The following is a 22,177-nucleotide window of genomic DNA, read 5'->3' as shown; positions in this document are numbered from 1 at the left end:
TATGCTCTCTCCTCTGTGACCACTTTTTATATTGAGAGAGAGAGATGTGGTGACCGTCCGAGCCGAGCCCCATAGTTTTAAAAAGGAAATAAAATTTCATAATTCAATTTGAAAACATTCACAACAAAAATTAGAGTAGACATGTAAATGCACACACAAAAGGACATAAGTGAATTTGTTGCCATGAATCATGTAAGCTCGCGAAGGACATAACTTCTAAGTTAAAGAACAAGAAGGGGCCTATGAATAAATTATATATGAATCGCGTCCGATAGGCTTGCAGCAAAGAATTCTTCAGTCTCACCCCCTCTCTTTACATTCGAATGTTGTAACGTTTGAACAGCTCAAGGCTGAGATAGGCGTCTTCTCGATCTTAAGCTTTCTGAATATATGCTACTACGATACTGAATGAAGCTTTCTGAATATATGCTACGATACTGAACGAAAAGAATCGGGACATCAGCTCTACCGAATTCAAGGCCATTACTAATCAGCATATATACTCCAGCAGAAGGAAATATTTTCAATTTCAAGGAGTATGTATGTAACGAACGGGAGTAGAAATGAAAATATACATGCATGTCTCAGACATGTGTTTCTTCCCCCATCTTTTCATGCAATGATCTTCGAACAGAACAGATTAACAGAAGATAAACCCTAAAACCATCCCATAGATGATCAGTGTTGATGCTTGGATTGGCTGAAGACAACATGGTAAATTCATTTCCCTGCGATTGGACAGGGCCATCTGCGCTTACATCAATCAGTTAGATAGAAATTTGCTTTTAGGGTTAAAAAGGTTGTTCATAGATGCATCAAATCCAAGAGATCATACTATTGCTTCAAATTTTACTGTTGTAAGTCATGCATTGCATCTGAATTGACTAGTTTCTTCTTGACTGCATAATACATACATACATGCATACTTACATACCATCTCTTGATCGACAGACAGAGCAATCTGTTTTGATTTCTAAACAATGTCATTCTTTTTCATGTTCAGACTTGTGAGTAGAGCTTCTTACTGAATACAAAACATGAGGCTAAGTGAAAAGAGAGAGACATGAAAAAGGCGTAATTAATTAAGCCCACTTCAAGTTGCTGCAACCATGGTTTTCAAAACCGGACCGGACCGAACAGTTGGACCAGAAAAACTGGGAATCAGTCACTTGGCCGGTTCCGTTTTCCCCCAAAACCATTTTTTCCCCAAAATCGTTGATTTTGATCAGCAAACTGCTGAACCAGCTGGTTAACCGTTCGAACCATTCGAACGGTTTTGACCGTTTTTCAATTTTTTAATTTTTTTGTCAAAACGGGCTGGCCATTCGGGTTGAACAGTCAGACCGTTCGAACTAGTAACCGAACCCCTGACCGGTTCGGTCACCAGTTCATTTTTTAAAACCATGGCTGCAACCTCAGCTACTAAATTAACTTCATGTTTAAGTTAAATGAGATATGGAGGAGACAAGAAGTGGCAGATGACTAATGACCAACTGTTCGCTTATTAGGGAAACATCAACAGATATCTTTATCTATTTTCCCAAAAATCCCTAGTAAAACAGGAAGGAGTAAAAAGGCAAATATCTAGAGTGTAAAACCTTATATTTTATATTATTTTGTATGCATTTACACTGTACATATTTGCATTTATACTGCTTCAAAACTGAGCCTTTAAGAGATCATTATTTGAGCAACTGGTCACTAGCTATGATTAACAATCCAATGGATCGATGTGGATTAGACTAGATCCTGTATGATCTTCTCAGCTATACTTTTTTGAAGGTTTTGATGAGTGTAGTTCAATCAAACTCAAAGACCTAAATTTTAATATAGAGCCAGTGAACCTATGGTTCTAAAACACATTGAGGCGAGGTGGAGCCAAAACATCTAGCCTTGGGCACCTTGCCCCTCTACTAAGAGGCTATGGTCTCCATTTAGACTTACGCCTCATTGCCTTGCGCCTCAAATTGGTGAGGCGCAAGCCTCGTATAAAGAACACCAAAATTGAAAAAAAAAGATAATATTATAAATTAATTATAATAATTCTTAAATTTTAAGAAAAATAATTATTTAGTTGTTTATAAATAAAATAAACCAAACTAAACTAAACTAAAAACTTCTCATAATACTTCTTTGATATGTCATTTGTTGTTCTCTTACTAAATACACGTTAGAATAGGGTTTCCTTTTCCTAAATCGAATTGCAATGAACAAAAATACCCCTGCACAAGCAAATTTTGCTTTGGGTCCCCTTTTACTAGTTTTAACTTTTAATGCTTCATCATTTATAAATTAAATTGTATTGAAAAAAGGTCTAATATATAGATTTATGTAAAATAAAATTAAAAAAAAAATGTATCACATTAAAAAGAATATAATTTAATTATACTCTCTCTCTCTCTCTCTCTCTCTCTCTCTCTCTCTCTGTTTCTGAGTTTAACATCTTCATTACATTCACAACCCCAAAGTTATCCCTGCTATTATAATCAATTTTGTTTTGTCTCTAGCACGCATACAAACAGGATGCATAGCAAGGTGAGTTTCATCAATGATATACTTTAATGACAGATCGAAAGGGATTAAAAAAATGCATAGAAATCATGAAGAAGAAAAGCTATCCAAATAGTCATATTTAGATCTTATACTGTATTCGGAATTAAGTACTGAAAAAAAAAATAAAAAAGAGAAGAAAGAAAAGATGGTAACATGAAAAGATGCAACAATATAAGTAGAAGTGGAGCATCAACTATCAAGTGTGACTGATAGGCCTAGTTAGTGGAATTATAAATTTAAATAAGAATATTTATATATTATAAAGCTATAATAAGATTTTGTAAGATAAAAGATTAATTGGAACTGTGAAGGTGTAGAGGATTATATTGGAGGCTGTAAGAAATCAAGTATTTTTCTTTTTTGGACTAAGAAACATGACATATCATTCATAAACAGGGGACCTTGATACCATGCAAGTAACAATCAAGCTAGATATTTCATATTAAATTTAGAATTGATAAAGCCACCTACAGAAATAATAGCTGTGTATAATTTGGATAGAGATATTAATATCATTGGCGTCTGAAACCAATGATGTTTAATTGTAGAAGAAGAATTAATTAGTGTGCTAAGCAAAAACCAATATCTGAAAGATGAGAATTGAACTACCAGAGCCTAGCTAGGAGCTAGCTTGAAGCCATAAATAACTTCTAGAAACATGAACTAGATTTTTCTTCTGGTTTACAAAAACATGGGGTAGATGCATGAGCTTGAAGAAAATCAGAAGTTTACTGCATATAATTAAGCCCCCATCTCATCATCAAAGAAAGCAATTTAAAAAAAAAAATTTATATATAGTTGCTTGATTACCCAACCATAAAAAGATCTAGAGAAAGAACCATACGATTGGAATAGAATTCAACCACAGGGTTAGAGCTTTGTTGAAATTGCACCCAAGAAAACAAATATTCCATCAACTTCTTATAATTGGCATGATAAGTTGTTGATGAGAAAATCGAAGGAATTAAGAACCATGTTTTGGGGATGCCCGAGGGATCTTCAATGGATATAAGGCGATCCGCTTCCAATCACATTTCCTACTGAAGCTTCTCTGTTCTCACAGAAAGAGTCATCAATATGCCACATTCAATCCTGCGTAAGAAAGAGAAAAGTAAAACACTAGCTAAGAATTCATGGCTTCGAAGTTTCAACAAACAGTACTGACAGCAACTCCGTTAAGACTTCAAGACTACTCCTGCAGCTGGTTGGGATGGATGGCTACTAGCCTACCACTACTATTAATCTATATACTCATCATACTGACGATTGGGATGGAGATGGAAACAAGTAGTGCACACGATGCACATATACGGAGATGGATTGCGGCGTTTGATCCGGGAAGCAGATACGCCGTCGATGAACAGACCATGCAGACCACGTCGGCGCCGAGGAACACTTTGAACAAAACGGGGTGGTGCCCGAATATCTTGGGGTCTAGCCCAATTCCTTCTCCGCCAACATGATCAAAATCCATGTTCATTGCAACCAAAAATAACCCCACTGATGTACCTAGTACGCTCTCCACGCCAAAACTCATAATCAGAGTTCTCATGGTCGGAACAGCAACAGGTCGGTTTATTCCAGTTCCATCAATTCCCGGTGCAGCAGCTGGTCTAGTCCTTCCGTCGGATCCCGAACCAGGAACTCTGACGCCGCCCGAACCTGGTTTTGTTCTTTCTTGAAGAACTTAGATTTCACCCACTTGATAAAAGTGCTCATAATTGTATTATAGTTTTGCTTTTTCTATCGTCCGTTGGAATTGGGAAATGATGAGAGTTTGCAAAGGGACCAAATAGAAATTCGGTGAATTTGAGGGACAAGAATAAGCAGGGTGGTTCTTCTCCTTCTCGTACTCTAGTCGGGATTTTGGCTGGGGAAAAGACAGGGAAGCTTGGGAAGTTGAAGGAGAAAAAGAAGCAAGATTATTGTTGTGATTGATTCACGGAGAGAAGAAGGAGGAGGATATTACTCCTTTTTTTTTTTTTCTTTTATTAGTATTCTTTTATGCTCTTCTTCTTCTTCTTCATATTTTCTTTTTGGTGGGAATGGGCCCTTGCCTCCTGGTATTCTTCCTCTCCTCCTCCACGTTAATACGTCGTCGTCATCGTCTTAATCTTGTTCGACATTTACAATGTAACGACGAATTATCACATTTTACCAACGATCAGACACAGAGAGAGAGAGAGAGAGTTTCATGTTCGCCTTCGTCGAAGAACAAGTCGAAGCTTCCGGGGTCTTTAATTTGTTTCTGAATAATTCTGATAGCATCTGGGAATACAACGCGTCTCTGACTCTCTCTCTCTCTCTCTCTGGTTAATCCATTATTAAGAATCCAAAACGCGTCGGCTGCACTGAACTTTTTCATACCAGATAGAATCATCAAGCAAGTGGATGATCAAAAAATAGCTGCCAAACCCAAAAGCTTTCTCAATAAACATGGAATATGGCAATATAGCAGGGGCAATAAACAAAAACTCCCATTGGTAGGTGGGTTTTAGGAAATCTGGATTTTCTTCTTTATATCAGAGTACACCTCAACCTCACAGCACATCCCACCCTATATACATCTTCCCATGAATAACAACATTGGGAGATATTATACGGCTGGGACATTCCATTCCAACATTATCTGAGTTCCCACATGTGGGTGACGGTCTTGTGGTGGGTCCCAGTTTTGAAACCATGTTGAGTCCAGTTAAAACAGTAAATCTGGCTTGACCCGATCTTATGGGGTTGGGTAAAAGTAAGGTTTATTCAGGTATAGGGTCAGGTTATGCTTCAACCCGAGTCATGTTGAGGTTTCATTGTTCTTGCCTTGTCAGGTCGTGAAAAGCTCTACATCTAGACCAGTTCATAGGCTGTGTTAGCGTGACAGGTTGGCCTGGCCCATCCCATTCCAAGTCGGGTTTGGACCTATGGGCTCAGGTTTAAAACATTAAATTTGACTTTTTTTTGGGTTAGTCTCGGACTTTCTTAAAAAGGCCCAGTTCAAGTAATAGTGAGATCTTTTATTATTTTGGGTTTGGACTTCTCTTTTTCCAAGTAATAGTGATATCTTTCATTATTTTGGGTTTAAAGGCTTTTAATATACATGAAACAGATTTTTTAGTGAATAATAAAAGAAAAAAAACTTTTTTCAAAATTCTAATCAGGCTTCAAGCTTTATATGAGGGTTGGGATTGGGCTCTAAACTTAAGCACGATAGTCGAGCTAGGCTAAGGCTTGGGCATGGATATATTCTATTAATATAAAGACAAAGACCGGCCCAGCCCGACCCTTGAATAGATCTACTTGCATCCAAGAAAAATATATATTCTTGTGATTTATTTGCCTTTTTAAAGTTTGGGATTTTTTTTCTCATGTTTGTTTTGATTTTTCTTCACTATTGAGGAAGTGACACCCTAGAACCCATAAATTAGATTCCAACTTAAATTATATCTACACACACTGTATTATTAAGGTAAAATACAAAAACCTTGCTTGAAGTTTCTGACAATCATAAAAGCCTCTCCTATAATTTCATTTTAACAAATACCTCTCATGATCAACTCTTGAATAACCTTGTTTTAACTCAACAAAAACATTAGAAGATGACCATTAAAATGAGGTTTTTGTCAAGTAAAAACAGTATCATTCCAGTAATTTTGTATGTAAAATAATTTATAAAAAGGTAGAATTGGGTATTTAAAAGAAAATGGTACATCATTCTAACGTTTTTCGTTCAGGAAGGTGATAGAACGGAGATTATGTCAAATTTTCAAAAGTTCAAGAGAGGTATTTGTTAAAGTGAAAGTGTTTAGGGGATGTTTTTATATTTTATCCTATTATTAATTTGGGTTAGATGGAAGCATTGAAGGTTGGATTAGGGCAAAGGCAAACCTTTATAGAACGAAACCTGTTGGCATGGTTTGACAAAATAAATAAATAAATAAAAGAACACAGAAGCTTGAGAGAAAATTCTTAACAAAAGAAAAGAAACTTGAGGGAATGTTCTTAAGAAATTTCACAACATTTGTTTAGAACCTCCCCGTAACTTTCCGTTTCTCTCTTATTTTCTATCAAACCGAAACATAGCCCAGGATCCTTCATTTACAAATGATAAAACCAATAGAATATTGATCACCAACCACCATGTTAGACGCGTTAATTTGGAATTATGCTCCGGTTTCAAGATAAGAGCTCAAGCCTCAAAGGAGAAATAAGGCTCAGTTTGTAAAGAGTACAAATACAAATATGTACTGTGCAAACATATTTGTATTTGTACTCCTTCCAAACTGAGTCTGAGGCTGTGTTTGGTTGCAATGCAAATAAATTTGCACTGATGTAAAACTATGGTGGTGCAAATGATGTGAGTGTAAATTCTGATCTATTTCTGTTTTAAATTTTAGCTTATTTTATTTGATTGCATTATAAATAAAGCTAATTAAGACATAAAATAGAATAAAATAAAATACAAAATAAAATTAAACAAGAATTTGCATTTTTCATTTACACTCCCATGCTTTTGTACTAGTACAAATAAATTTGCACTATAACCAAACACAGCCTAAAGGATTCGACCACAGGCCTTGACGTAGGATAGTGGGTGAAGCATGCCAATCCCATAAAATGGGTCTAGGAGAAATATGGATGTGGCTGAGGAAAAAAATAAAGATGAAGAGAATGATGGTTTTTGAACCGTTATTGATTCGGATGGTCAGACCATTTGGCCTGGGAGTCATCTAGGCAACCGGTTCCATTTTACCCCAAACCCGATTCCTGACCAAAAACCCATTGACCCAGATTAAAGAATTGGTATCTCCAACTGTGTAATAGGACTCACTGAACTACATAAGACTAGATTCATTCTAAAAAAAAAAAACAAAACTCTGAATTTAACTCGTAATAGGAATTCAAAACTACTGTTTAAACAAGAAAAACAACAAAAGGACACGAATTATATTTTAAAGACCACCAGCAATAGTGTAAAATCTATCAATATTTTCACTAACCCCACTTATTCAGTTTGTAAAACGTAGAGAATAGATCTAATTGGCCCTGGACGAGCTAGCTAATCAAAAGATGTAATTATTTTTGAACATTCAAAAAGTAAGAATTATATTCTTTGGAAATTTTCATTCTTTTTTATTTTTTAAAATAGATGGCAGTAGTTGTTAGTAAACATCTATGGTGACAATTTTTCATATTAAAAAGAACGAGGCCAATTGCGAGAAGTTTATGACCAAACGTTATAATATTATTCATTCTTGTCCAAACAAGAATTAAAAAAAAAAAAAGGCCCAGAACAATAAACCAAATATGGCCTAAAGTAATCCATCTTATCGATTCAGTTTTGGCAATACTAATGTTACTACTAATCCATAAAAGAAAAAAAAAATACTTATATTACTAATAGGGCTAGAAGGCAGTACAGTGTAAACTGCTAACTCAGGCCACCCGAACTATGGTTTTATTCAATTAACTTTTTTCGTGTTTTCTAGTAGTTAACGATCTCCTTTTCATGTATTTTATCAGATTAATTAGGCACCGCAAGATGTGCAGCACAAATTCTGTCTTCCCAGAATAGATTGTTGTTTCTTCCAACTCAGGATTTTAAATTGTAAACGGAGGACAATAGGAACTTGTCAATAGCGAAATCATTTCTTCCCTACTAAGCAATTTTGAACCTTATTTGCTGATAGGAACTTGCTTTTGGGTCATTCAGAATGGAGCTCAATACATGGTCATGGTTTTTAAAACTGATTTAGAGACTGAACTGTTCAGGGTCTGGTTAGTGGGTTGAACGGTCTGACCGTTCGAACTGAATGATTGGCTTGTTCTGACAAAAAATAAAGAACGATCAAAACCATTCAAACGATTAACTGCCCAATTTAATGATTTATTGACTAAAATCAACGGTTTTTAAGAAAAATCCAATTTTAAAGGAAAATGGATCCGATCACTGGTTTTTCTGGCCCGACCATCCGGTCTGGTCGGGTTTTGTAAACCATGATGGGACGTTTCCTCTCCTTCTTCTGGGTCAAAACAATTGCACTACTCCGGTCTCCAGGTAGATTAACTTCCTGCTCCTGACAGTTTTTTTTTTAACCAAAAAAAAAAAAAGTTCCTGGCATTTTTCTTCTTTTATTGTTGTTGGAGGCTCCGAGCCCAACAATAAATAATAATATAAGAGTTAGTCTGTAAGAGGTAGTCTCAATCAGCAAAATACGTCAATATGTGCAATGCTAGACGAGTATAATAGGGTAAAACGATAAAACAAAGTTTTTGAGAAATTTATAGTCTATTCCCTTTCAGAAATTTTTAATGGTTTTTGAATCAAATGTATTGTTCCAAATCCCCACCTATGCTACACCACTTCTTAAATTGTGATGGGACTACCATATGCGGCAGGCAGCTGCAAAGCCCTGAAACCATTTTGCAGCCACGGAACAGAGTTTTCTCATCCATCTACCTACAAACTGAGATAACTCACAAGAAAAAGAAGCTTACCTTTCCTAGCTGCAATAATTAATTATTCAGGTTTTTGATAACCTTCTTTCGTACTCCTATTGATTCAATGGATAAGCTTGAGTATGATGAGAATAGGAGGGATGAAATTTGTCGATGCAGGAACTAATATGAAGTCTAGTGGGTGCAAAAGCCAAAAGGGAGGATAGTAGAAACTGAACGTGTAGCTTTTATCACGTAAATTTCATCGTATAAATGAATCAAGTCATAACTAGCTAGAAGGTTTCCTTCGCCAAGCTTTGTAAATGTTGCCAGCAATGCTTTAGACGCGCAAAGGATTTCTTTGAGAACAAGAAACCGAATTCTTGCAACCTTCTAGATCTAGGCCTTGTTTGGAAATCCCATATTAACTTTTGGATTTTCACCAAATAATAGCTTGCAATACTGACTAAACTAGATATAAATGGGGTGGACTAACAGAAGATTGGGAATTAGGACGACCAATTATCTAGTGTGAAGTATAGATACCCCGGAGCAGAGAGAGAGAGAGATCATGAATTCGAACCAGCTAGCAAGTAGCCTACGTTTGAGATCTGAATCAAACTATCCAGCCTTTCCGTTGACTGAAAAAAAGGTTTCAGTTTTAATCCAAGAAATAATCAAGAATTAAAAATGGATCTTTCCTACACCATATCATGTGTATATTTATTTTCTCCACCTCTTTCTAGAAATTGATGAGTTACTCAAAGTATATATTAAAGCTGCAGAATTGAATGTCATTTCTTCCTACAGCTACAGATTTCCAATCACCGATCGACAAGCAACAGCAGGATGTCCATGTTGGAATTAAACAAGGAAAGTGAAAAAAGATCGAGAGAGAAGAAATTAAATCTTACGTACTGGGAACGACAAAGAAATTGAGCTTAACTCTGAAGTGGGAGCTGTGGAAGAATGTATGAGCTAGAGATATTCTGGGCGGATGACCGCATTTTCGTTGAGCGCTAATAAGCCTCCATGATGCTCCGGCCTGCAAGTGGAATGATCAGAATACAACATCACTGAGGGAAGATGTGGAAGGAGTGAGCGAGACAAGAATGTGAGTGTATGACAGGGCAGCATAACAGAGCAAATGGGTGGACAAAAAACGTTAAAGAAATCTCCAAGTGAATTTTGTTTTGGGATGACGATGAATGGTAGACACGTAGGGATATCCAATGAGAGCGCATCATTAAATGACAACTTGCTGAGTTCTCCACGTACGGACCACGACGCTCCCCAACTGATTTTATTCTTAAAAAAATAAAAATCACACATTACAGGGCCCAACCCAACTTGATACGGGTTGGGTTGAGGGTTAAAATATCCAATATGATTAAGAGGTGTTTGGTTGATGGTTTTTATAATATGCTGCCAAAAAGACATAATTAATATTGAAAAAACCTCCGGTAGATTTAATAAATAACCACCACTTGTATGATACCAGTTGTTTGGTTACAAAATTTTCTAATATCATAACTTACTGATATAATTTTTAAACTCTTTTTCAATACTAGTATAAATGGTACATGATATCGCACATCTAAAGCCCCCTACTCAAACACTAATTCAAGATATAGGATTTGAGAGGTGGTTTTTCACATTATTAGGAAAAAGTGAAAACGCAAAACTCCATTTTTCACTTTTGTTCTCAAAAAAAATGGAAATTGTTAACTCTAGTTTTTATTGCTATTTATTGAATAGTAAAAATTAGGGATTATATATAGTTGATAAGGACATCTTTTGGTTCTTATTATCAATAAAAATAATTTTTAGAATAGGGTAACTTTTAAAAATATATATATGACGAGTCTTACCGTTTGAAGGCTTTTCATCCATCTAACCCGCGAGGACACCACTATATAAGGACTCCGACCCCCAAAGCCAAAGGATGATAAAAATGGAGGTAATCCCTGCTCTCTAGCTCTCTCATTTCTCCAATATCATCTTCAAAGCTCTCTAGAATCAGAGTGCTAACTTAAGCATCGGAGAGCCCCCGCCGGGAAAATACTCCCGGGTCCTCTGATTTAGTTCTCGCAGGTCCCTCAGCTCCTACCGCCTACAAAGAGGAGGAAAATATGGAGTTCTCGTAGGTCCCTCAGCTCCCACTACCTACAGATCAAAGAAGACCACCTCATGCAAAAGGCAGTCGGGTTGCGCTACACCAGGGAGCTTCGCCATTCTCTGAGTCACAGGCCGCCTAGTAGGGAGCTCGCCACCAGGCAGTTCGCTACCAGAGAGCTCGCCACCAGGCAGTTCGCTACCAGAGAGCTCGCCACCAGACAGTTCGCCACCAAGTAGCTCATCACCAAGGCATGTCACCCCCGGGTTAAATAATGAAGTACTTAGCCAAAAAATTTATACATCACAAAAAATGGTACGTGACTAGAAACGATTACATCAATTGGCGCCGTCTGTGGGAACACGCTACAGAAAGCTAAGTTCTCATCCTACAAAAGCTAAGTTCTCATCTTACCAAAGCTAAGTCCTCACTTTTTAGAAATTGAAGCTATAGTTTTATACTTTACATTTTTTATGAACTCAAAGACTATGCAGGGAGCTAACAGACTAAGTAACTCTACCAACCTTACTTTCAATTCAGATAATGCCTCATCAGTCCTCTCCGCAAGGTCCCTCCTACAAAGATGAGCTCTCTGTGGCTTCTGCAGGAGTTGGCGGCCAACAGACTACATATGCGCCCTTACCTGTCTAGCCTTCCAAGGCTCCCGTGTGAGCTGGTGACCTAAAGTTAGTAGTGCTGCCCTCGAAGGTCGAGCTCCTAGTAGCTTCTTGTAGGAGTGGGTGACTGGCATTACGAAGCTGATGCAGCACAATCATAGCTCGACACCTCACAGGCAAAGCCTACGGGCCACATTACTACTTAAGACCCGGTTGCCTCTCCGGCATGGGCAAAGTCAAAAAAGAGTAGACTACGAGTCACTCCCAAAGCCTACGGGCCACATTACTGCTTAAGACCCGGTCGCCTCTCTGGCACAGGCAAAGTCAAAAACGAGTAGACTACGAGTCACTCCCTAAGCCTATGGGCCACATTACTGCTTAAGACTCGGTCGTCTCTCCGGCACGGGCAAAGTAAAAAAAGAGTAGACTACGAGTCACTCCCAAAGCCTACGAGCCACATTACTGCTTAAGACCCGATCACCTCTCCGACACGGGCAAAAGTCAAAGAAGAGTATACTACGAGTCACTCCCAAAGCCTATGGACCACAGTATTGCTAAATATCTAGTCGCTTCCTCAGCATGAGCAAAATCAGCAAAAGTGAACAATAAGTTGCCCTAGAGCCTAAGGGCTACACTACTGAACTGGCGGAGACCCCCTCACCTTACTGGCAGCTCACCACATACACGCAGCTCTCGAAGCCTAAGGAATTGGATCAGCACTTACCAGCTCGTCAACTTACGGGCCAAAAGAAATCTACTCCCTTCACTGGGGGGCAATTGATGAGGGCAGATTTGGCCCTCCAGTGAAATTGTGACACGTGGCACCTCGTGACAACTAGGCAAACACCAAGGCAACAACTTACCAAGTTGGTGTCTCACCTGAGCACCGGTTTGGCTGGCCTGGCGTGACCTACAAGCGGCCTACGGGTGGCCTACATGCGGCTTGGTGTGGCCTGCACGGCCTGGCGCTGCCTGCGCGCGGCCTAGCGCGACCTGGCCAAATCAGCCTGGCACATGATTCGACGTGGCGGACCTGGTAACCCACAAGACACCCACCGATGAACCATAACGGCATACCCTCCGAGTTCAGTAACTCACCAAGGAGTTCGATAGCTCACCAAAGAGCTCGCCAAGGAGCTAGGCAGATCTCCAAGGAGCCAGGCAGCTCGGCAAAGCTCCCCCGAGCAGGTCGCCACTTGTAGGGTAGCTCGGTACAGAAGAGTAGTTTAGCGTATCATAGGAAGATCTCCTGCCTGACAACCTAGCCCAGACACCGACCCGCCGACTGACACAGGCACCGACCTGACAACTTGGCCCAAACACCGACCCGCCGACTGAAACAGGCGCCGACCTGACAACCTGGCCCAAACACCGACCCGCCGACTGACATAGGCGCCGACCTAACAACTTGGCCCAGACACCGACCCGCTGACTGACACAGGTGCCGACCTGACAACCTGGCCCAGACACCGACCCGCCGACTGACACAAACGCCAACCTAACAACCTGGCCCAGGCGCCAACCTGGCCGCCTGACACAAGCGCTAGCTTAACAACCTCGAGGAGTTCACCATCGTACCCCGGTTTTGATGGGATATGACGAGTCTTACCGTTTGAAGGCTTTTCACCCACCTAACCGGCGAGGACACCACTATATAAGGACTCCGACCCCCAAAGCCAAATGATGGAAAAAATGGAGGTAATCCCTACTCTCTAGATCTCTTGTTTCTTTAATATCATCTTCAAAGCTCTCTACAATCAGAGTGCTAACTTAAGTGTCGGAGAGCCCCCATCGGGAAAATACCCCCGGGTCCTCTGATTCAGTTCTCGCAGGTCCCTCAGCTCCCGCCGCCTACAAAGAGGAGGAAAGGATGGAGTTCTCGCAGGTCCCTCAGCTCCCACTGCCTACAAAGGAAAGAAGACCACCTCATGTAGAGGGCAGTCGGGTTGCGCTGCACCAGGGAGCTCCACCATTCTCTAAGTCACAGGCCGCCTAGTAGGGAGCTCGCCACTAGGCAGTTCGCCACCAGGGAGCTAGCCACCAGGCAGTTTGCCACCAGGGAGCTCGCCACCAGGCAATTTGCCACTAGGGAGCTCGCCACCAGGGAGCTTGCCACCAGGCAGTTCACCACCAAGGAGCTCGCCACCAGGCAGTTCGCCCCCAGGCAGTTCTCCACCAAGCGATTCGCCACCAAGTAGCTCATCACCAAGGCACATCACCCCCAGGTCAAATAACGAGGTACTTAGCCAAAAAATTTATACATCACAAAAAATGGTACGTGACCAGAAACGGTTACATTAGTATATCCCAGAATAACATGCCAATCTCAAAAGAAAAAGCCCGGAAGAATAGCAGGAAATCATGATAAGAAACCCTCAATTTTTATCTTTACTTATAAATCCAGAGGGGAAAAAAAGACGAAGAAAACTTGTATCTCGTAATTAACCATGTAGATGCAAAGGATCGAATATCTACTGTGAAGTGTAGAGAAATGAAATGGGTTACAGCAAGGTTCAAAGTATCGTATCAGCCCGTATTGGCCGATAAGTATCATTCCGGGACCCTTTTGATATGCCCCTACAGTGGGTGTATCAGGGGTCTGACCGGTTCAGGGGATGGAGGGGTCCTAGACCGGCTCCCCTGGATCAGTTTTGAAAAAAATATAAAAAAAAAGGTAAAAAAAGGAGTATCGAAACACCCGATACGCCAGGTATCAATATTTTGAACCTTGGGTTAGAGACAATGATTAATAGTAGAAACTGATGAGAAAGTAAGAAAATCTCCCTCTCCTCCTCTGCCTATGTGCTTCAACTTTACTATTTTTTAAACTGTGACACGTAAGACGGTTGATGACGATGGTAGGCATTCATCGGCGATGAGGACGAATTGAACCTCCGAGATCTCTGTTCCATCTTCATCCTCCCTCTGCAGATTGGACCTCTAAGACCTCTGTTTTGTCTTAGATAATTTTCATTCTATTTTCCCATGTAAGACCAAACATTGGAAAGTTAAACTTTTACACTTTCTCATCCCATCCCACCCAAATCTTCCGACAAACCAAACGGGGCCCAACTGATTTTAATTTGGGGTAAATTACTAACCCCCCCCCCTAAAGTTTACTGATTGTGGTCACCTCCCCTAAATGTTCTAACATAGTTATAGACCCCCTCTGGTAGAACCTTCTTAAAAAAAGGCATGAAAGTGTTCAAAATACTCATGCAATTATTTTTAACAAAATTGTTTATTTTCCAAATTTTCTCTTCATATGAATCACTACCCCAAACTAGGAGTGAGCAAGAAAAATTGAACCAAATAAAAAAAAAGAACGACCAAAACTGAACAAAAAATCTGATTAATTGAACCGGTTGGTTTGGTTTCGATTAACCAATATAAAAAAGCGACAGTTAACCAAATTGGCTAGTATATATTATGTATTTTATTTATACTATATATTCTATCTATTATAAATTAATAATTATGCATTATATATAATTATATATTTATAATATATAATATATTATTTATTATTTAAGATATAATATTTTATATATATTTCTAATTTTTATTATATATTTATATATTTTTTTATAATATATATTGTAAGTATAAAAAAACTAAAGAACCGAACTGGCTAACTGATCGGTTCGATTCAGTTTTGGTTATCAGTTTTCTAAAAATAGGTAACACTAGTTCAGTTAACCGAACTGTGAGCACCCCTACCCAAAACCCTTTTAATCTCTTTTCTGAAATTGCTTTATTTTCCAAATTTTCCCTTCTTATCAATCAGTCAAGTAAAGCTGCAAATTTAAATTCTCTTTGTTTATATTGTTCGTAAAGTTTATATTATTTTTTGCCCATAAAAAACATCCTCAAAAGTAATATGGGTATTTTGGGCATTTTAATATCTTGTTTTAGAAGGTTCTAGAAAGGAAGTCTACATACAAATGTATTAAAAAGTTCAGGGGAGATAATTACAATTACTTAGGTTTCAGCAATTTACACTTTAATTTTAAAAATATACACATACTATTTATTTTGTGCCCAAGTGCCCAACAATCAAGCATGCAATTTGGCCCGGGTTAGGTTGAGGGTTGAAAAATATAATCCAATTTGCTTAAGAGGTGTTTGGTTGATGGGTTTTTTAAGTGTCGTACTTTGAAAAAATTGGGATGTCGCTTTTATGAATGGAGAATAACCATGCTATCAAAAAGATGAGATATTGAAAAGCCTCCCATGGATTCATGGTTTTGAAAACCGGATCAGATAGGATGGCCAGACCGGTTGACCTGGGAACCAGTCAGGCAACCGGTTCCATTTCACTCTAAAACCATTTCTGGGTCAAAAAAACTGTTGACTTGATCAACGACCTGTTGGCCTAAACAGTCAACTTATCAACCCGAACAAACGATTTTTGGTTTTTTTTTTTGTTTTAATTATTTCTAAATCAGAATGAATCATCTATTTGAACCAAACATCAGACTGTTTAACCCGAGAACTGGTGGCCAAAATGGTTCCATGTTCGATCCAGTTTTTGAAACCTTACGTGCATTTAACAAATAACCACTTAAATTGGTTTACTACTTTTATAATAACCAGCTAAATGCGAATATCATATGTTTATGGTATCATGGTTAAACTCTTTTTCAATACTAACACAAGTGAAACGTATTATCATACATTACAAGTAAACATGAAAATAAATAATATAGCACTCTGATTTAATTTTTTGACTTGCACCAAAATCAAACAAGCATCGATCGGCTTTATAATAGTAAAGACTAAAAAAATGGAGACTTTTGTTTTGGTATTTAGATTAAAAAAAATGGAAACGGGATCCACTAAAATTAAACATTCTGCTCACACCCTGAAATCACATGCATCCAGCTGCACATTTGGATTTTCTCCCCATAATATACACGCACAGCATGTGCAGAGTTTTTGGTTTTAAGAGATTTGGGCTCAAAAGAATGACCCATTTATAAGTTATAACCATAAAAATATTCAAGAATCCAGTTTTGCAAAAATAGTCAATTAAATATGACACAATAACAGCTGGGTTTTTTTCTCAACCAAAAATATAGGTTAAGTAAGGAATAGCTTCCCCTCTTAAAATTGAACGAGGCAATAATAAAACCACCAACCAAAACACCACCTTAATCTTTAAGCTTTTTTTTATTATTATTTTTTCTTTAGGCCAATCTTTAAACCGGTTTAGGGTTGAGGCATACTGCAAAATGTATATTATTATATTAGTAAATGGCCCCATTCTTAAGGGTGCAACTTGGGTTGGGAATTTGTGAAACTTTTAATGAGTACAACACAGAATATAAGTCCAATGTAATTAAAATAATTCATACTTTGAGACAATGTTCAAAGTATCGGAAACGCAAAGTGTATCAGAAAGATAGTTTTAAAAGACGGATCGAGATACACTTTGGAAACATATAGATACAGGCAAAAAATCAAGACACACATGTATACACTAGAAAATCCAAAAAAAAAATCCTTAAAAATATGAACAATAATAAAAATGAGTTTTATGTAAGTATAACGAATTTATTTAAACATAAAAACCATTCTTTAATGATTTATATAAAATATCGGGATATAATTAGTAACCATTGAAAAATAATAGAAGAACTAAAATGTTTGTATATATACTAATATTTATTAGTTAATATTTTTATGAAATCATTTATTAGTTAATATTTATTATATATAGAATTAGATAATATTTATTATGTATACAAGTTAATAATAAACCAATATAACTTTATATTCATCTTCTTATTATATAAATATTAATAATCAAATTTATAGCATTTGTCCAGAAACATCCACCAAGGCAAGAAAGATTATTTAAGTATAAAAAAACATGTCTTTCTAATAAGTAATTAATGTTGGCATAATGGTTAATTAATTATTGTTATAAGCAAATGACTTGGGTTTGAAACTTGTTGCATTTGGTTTGTGATTTTTAACAAGTTATTTCACTTAAATAACATTTAATGACATTATTAAATGTTGTAATCAAAGGTAACTTAAATGAACATTTAATTAAATTATATGTTGCGAAATTTAAAACCTGAGAGATAAATCTTGAAATTCAGACATTATTTTTTATTTAATTTAAAACACTAAAAAATAGGTTTAATTAATAATCGAATAATACACTTTATCTAGAACAATTAGAGATACATTAAAGCCCAAGGCCACGGCCGAGCCCTCCGTGATTTGTCTGTGTTGCTAACTTCTAATGGCAATTGGCATCGCTGCTCTCACGAGTCTTATTTCTTCCTTGCCCCTCCTCCAGGCTCCAGCGGCCCGACCCACCAATTTTTGTTTTCATGTTTTTTTTTTTTTCTTTCTTTTTGCTTCTGTATTCTTTTGTACATATTAATTTAATAATATTATCAAAAAATATTAATTTAATAATAAATACTGCTTTAATTTTTTTTTTTTAATATGATCTCCCATGTTTTTGCACATTTACTGCATCCAGTCCACTGTCCACATGAAGAGTTGCGGGTTCAAATGCGTGGAAGTACGGTGGAAGTGGATATGCCAATGGGCCGCACGTTTATCATGTCACATTAGCTCCTATGGGCCCGGCCCAATACCGCATGGCATTCGCACTTGTTTAAAATGACAAAATTACCTTTTATTTATCTGAAAATTAGAAAAGTAAATTAAAAATCTATTTATTTTAGTTCAAAGATATTTAAATATCCCGTTATTTAAGATGATACATTGTATAGCTTTTCACTCATAATGGCCATCCTAACATATCAGACGGAGCAGAGAGCTTGAATTAGACCAGTCGATTAATGGATTGATGCTCCAGACCCGGTAGGTCTAGGGTTTGAAACAACGGGATGAATCGTTTACTGGACTCGAGTCATAGCGCCCGGCCCAGTTGCAACAATTGGGTTCAGTTTCTACTTTCTACCTTCTACAACCTATATATATGTATGGCTATAGATCCATTTTTAACATGTGGAATACCCAAAAAATAAAATAAAAAATAAAAAACTAGCATGAAATAGATGAGGATGAGGTAGCAGCCCTTACTCAATGTCAATAGTGTGGGTCCAGGTGGCAAAAAAGGCCATTGTCTTATCCCATCTAGAAGTATATAGATGGGCCTAGCTCTCAAATGTTAGCCCACAAGTTACAAGAAAATCCACGCTGGCTTCATACAATTCCTTCAGAAAAAAAAGAAAAAAGAAAAAGAAAAGCAAAGTGAGGTTTTAGTATTTGAACAAGTTGATGAATTAAACTCCTCCACCTTATTGGATAATGGGCATTCATTATTCAACCAAGGTCAAGATGGTATTTTATGGACCCAGACGCACCTTGATTTAATATATATATATAATCTTTAACTTTGTGTGACATCACATCTTCCGTGGTCGTCTCTCCTATCGAGTACCAACGTATAGTTCTAACTTCAAAGGACTGATGAGCCTACAAGCGTTGAGAGGAAGCCCATTGGAAGAAATTTGAAGCAGTAGATTAGACGGTAAATCGGTAATATTGTGAGACAAGTATAGGAAATCGACAAGGAAGAAGGAAGGAATCACTTCTTCTCACAGATATATTTATGGTTTGTTACTTTACTTGCTCGTTCTTCTTTTACTTTGCCAATTTCTACTGTAAACTCCCTTCTTGACCAACTTCAATCCAACAGTATTCTCTTGCTTCCCGTAATCAAATAGTTCTTATGAGGGTGACATGAGCTAATTTCGACGGGTTGGCACATGGTTTAGATTTGATTTGGTCTTTTTTCTTTTTCTTTTTTTTGTCGAGTTCAGACTTAGATTATTTGAATCACCAGTGGGTTTGCACATAGAATAAACGAAATCTAACGATTTCCTAAAAAGCTGATATTTTAGGGTGTTTGGTTGCATGGAAAATGGTTGTATTCTGTATGCTTGTTTTCAAAAAGTTAGTAATTGTAGTAAAGATAGCATTCCTTTTATGTTTTATTTTTTCTGTTAAGTCATTTTTTTCCATGTTGATTCCCACGATTGATCATGTCTTACAATATTTAATATAAGTCAATATTTAGGTTTGTTTTCTTAGATGATAAGCCAAGCTCTAACTTGTAGACTTGTAGTTGTAGCATGGTTTTCGAGCCATCCTTGATTTGGATGGTTAAATCATTTGGTCTGAAAATCATTCAGAGACATGGTTACGTTTCACCCTTAACCCATATTTTAGTCAAAAACTATTGACTTGGACGGTCAAAATATTGACCCACTCGACTCAGAGAAGACTGCTTTTATTTTAATTATTATTTTTAAATTAAAATAGACCATCCATTTGAATAAAACAGTCGAACCACTGATCTAAAAACCAATGGCCACAACAGTTCTGATTCTGAATTGATTTTTAAAACACTGCTTTGTAGTGTCGATATATCATGCTTAAGGTTTGCTTTATTAATATTAAAATGTTGATTTCATTCCTTTTTTTCTGATACAGATATATCTCATTTTTCGCTACAGAAATTTCCTTAATTACTTAGAAAACTTTGACTACAAAGCGGTGGGTTCAAAACCCATTCATCTTCAATGTCGAACCCGTAACACCATGCAGCCGAGGCATGAGCTAATCCATTAAATTATCTCTTCTTAACATGAGAGAGAAATAGAATGTAAACCAGATATTTTTTACTTAGCATCCAGAAGAAGATATATCTTGCTCTGAAGAAAACCGTTCATGGAACAATTAGAATAAGTAGGTGGGGTTATGTTTGGAGCGTGTGTCGATAGCCAACACAACATGCGCAATTCCGGTCATAATTGGCTACTCTACTGCCCAGTGCCCACACAATAACAAGTGCATACAGCAACAGGGCAAATATGGGGCCCCATTCCTCAATGAACATAATACAAGAAATTTATGAACCCTTTTGACGTGAAGCAAATGCTAATGAAATCCAGGCGGACCTACCTGTAACTTGGAGGCTTCTTGTGGCCATAAGAAAGAAGCCTTTGTTGATTTTAGAAGCCACATTTAAATTTCTAAGTCTTAAGGATGCGTTTGGCTGTGGTATAAATCTGAATCACATATAAATTTTGTACCCATTACAAACAAAGATAAGGTTATATCTAAAAAGCTAACAAAAGTATTAAAGCAGAATTTACACTCAGCCTATTGCATTTTCATACATTTACACCAATACAAATGAATTGCAACCAAAAGGAGCTTAACTAGCAATTTAAGAGGCTCCATCAAAGCATTTATGCCATTACATCTCGCCTACCCACCAATGTAGCCATATAATTAATGTGTCCTTGCTTAGTCAATTGCGATTCCCCACTCTACAGGCAGGATGCGATGCTACTAATTGATTATTAGGGTTGTAATTTCAGAATTCTATAGTTGTTATCTTAATTAAACATTTCTCTTTCTCCTAACCATTTTTCTCCTTAATCAAATTATGCAAGTTGATGAGGTAGTTAGTGAATTGGGCTTGGGTTGGACTGCCATGTGGAATATTAGAAAAATGATATATGGCCGAATTCAAGTTGACACGTGCCAAGAGCTCGGATGAGTCAAGAAGCAATGATGTGCTACACTTCCATATGATTTGCAAGCTAATATGTCATTGGTACACACTGCAAATCCTGGATGACGTAAAGACACGTGGCAGACACCAGCCAAGCCCATCTAGCCGCCAAGGTTCTTGATTAAATGTATAAGTAGAGAATGACCCCGTATTAAGTACGGAGTAAAATGTGTGTATAATTTAGTTTGAAGTTTACTATTTAGTTATCAATAATTAAATTAAAAAAAATAATATGGGTCTTATATCTTCGTAATTGACAATCTATTCTGACCTATTTTATTTGAGAGCTATTATTAATTTATGTTTTTTTTAATTTGATTTAAGATACTAAATGAGATCTTATTCGTAAACAATAACCCACTTTTATTCGGTATTTATTATTTATCTAATAAATCTATTTTGAGTTGTTTATTTTTAAAAGTTAAATCAAGTTTGTAATTAATGGTTCCCACCATTTGAATTTAATAGAATATGGATAAACATGTGTTAAGCTAATAAATAATTGTTTATTGAGAATATTTAGGAGTGAAACTACCCACTTTTTAAATCATATTCTCTTGAATTAATAGATGCCACCTAAATGTTGGTAGTGGGTTGTGGGCTTTAGCATCAACTTCTGAGAAAATGTCATGTGTTTAGATTTCCTAAAATAATGAAAAGACCACATGTCTAAATGGTGTGAGGGGGGGGGTTGTAGTCTGGTAGTGGATTATGGGCTTTAGAAGGAATTTTTAAAAAATTGCCACATCCCTAACAACTCGAATGGTGATTACTTTGAAAGTTGACACATGTCCCATGAACAGAAAACACAATGTGATAGGAGTAAGGTTTAGTTGAACGCTTTGGCTGTTTAAGAGGCTGTGGAACCAATGATGACGTTTCATG

General features: G+C 37.3%; 1 long non-coding RNA gene across 3 annotated transcripts; it reads right to left on the bottom strand.

Annotated features, from left to right (window-relative positions):
• Positions 1-170: 170 nt before the first annotated feature.
• LOC148854052 (uncharacterized) lies at positions 171-10,174 on the bottom strand. Of its 3 annotated transcripts, none has more exons than XR_016112467.1 (3): positions 9,901-10,174; positions 576-3,645; positions 171-437 (listed from the first exon to the last, which is right to left on the bottom strand). It is a non-coding gene; the product is annotated as an uncharacterized LOC148854052 (long non-coding RNA). The 3 variants fall into 3 exon arrangements; XR_016112466.1 differs by having other exon boundaries at positions 171-748; positions 3,398-3,645; positions 9,901-10,171; XR_016112464.1 differs by having other exon boundaries at positions 171-3,645.
• Positions 10,175-22,177: the final 12,003 nt, after the last annotated feature.

This window comes from Nelumbo lutea, chromosome 4 (assembly GCF_056320005.1).
Source record: "Nelumbo lutea isolate HS-2025 chromosome 4, American lotus-T2T, whole genome shotgun sequence".
Taxonomy (NCBI): Eukaryota; Viridiplantae; Streptophyta; class Magnoliopsida; order Proteales; family Nelumbonaceae; genus Nelumbo; species Nelumbo lutea.
Note: the sequence above shows the minus strand (reverse complement) of the source record. Positions and strands in the feature narration are given on the sequence as shown.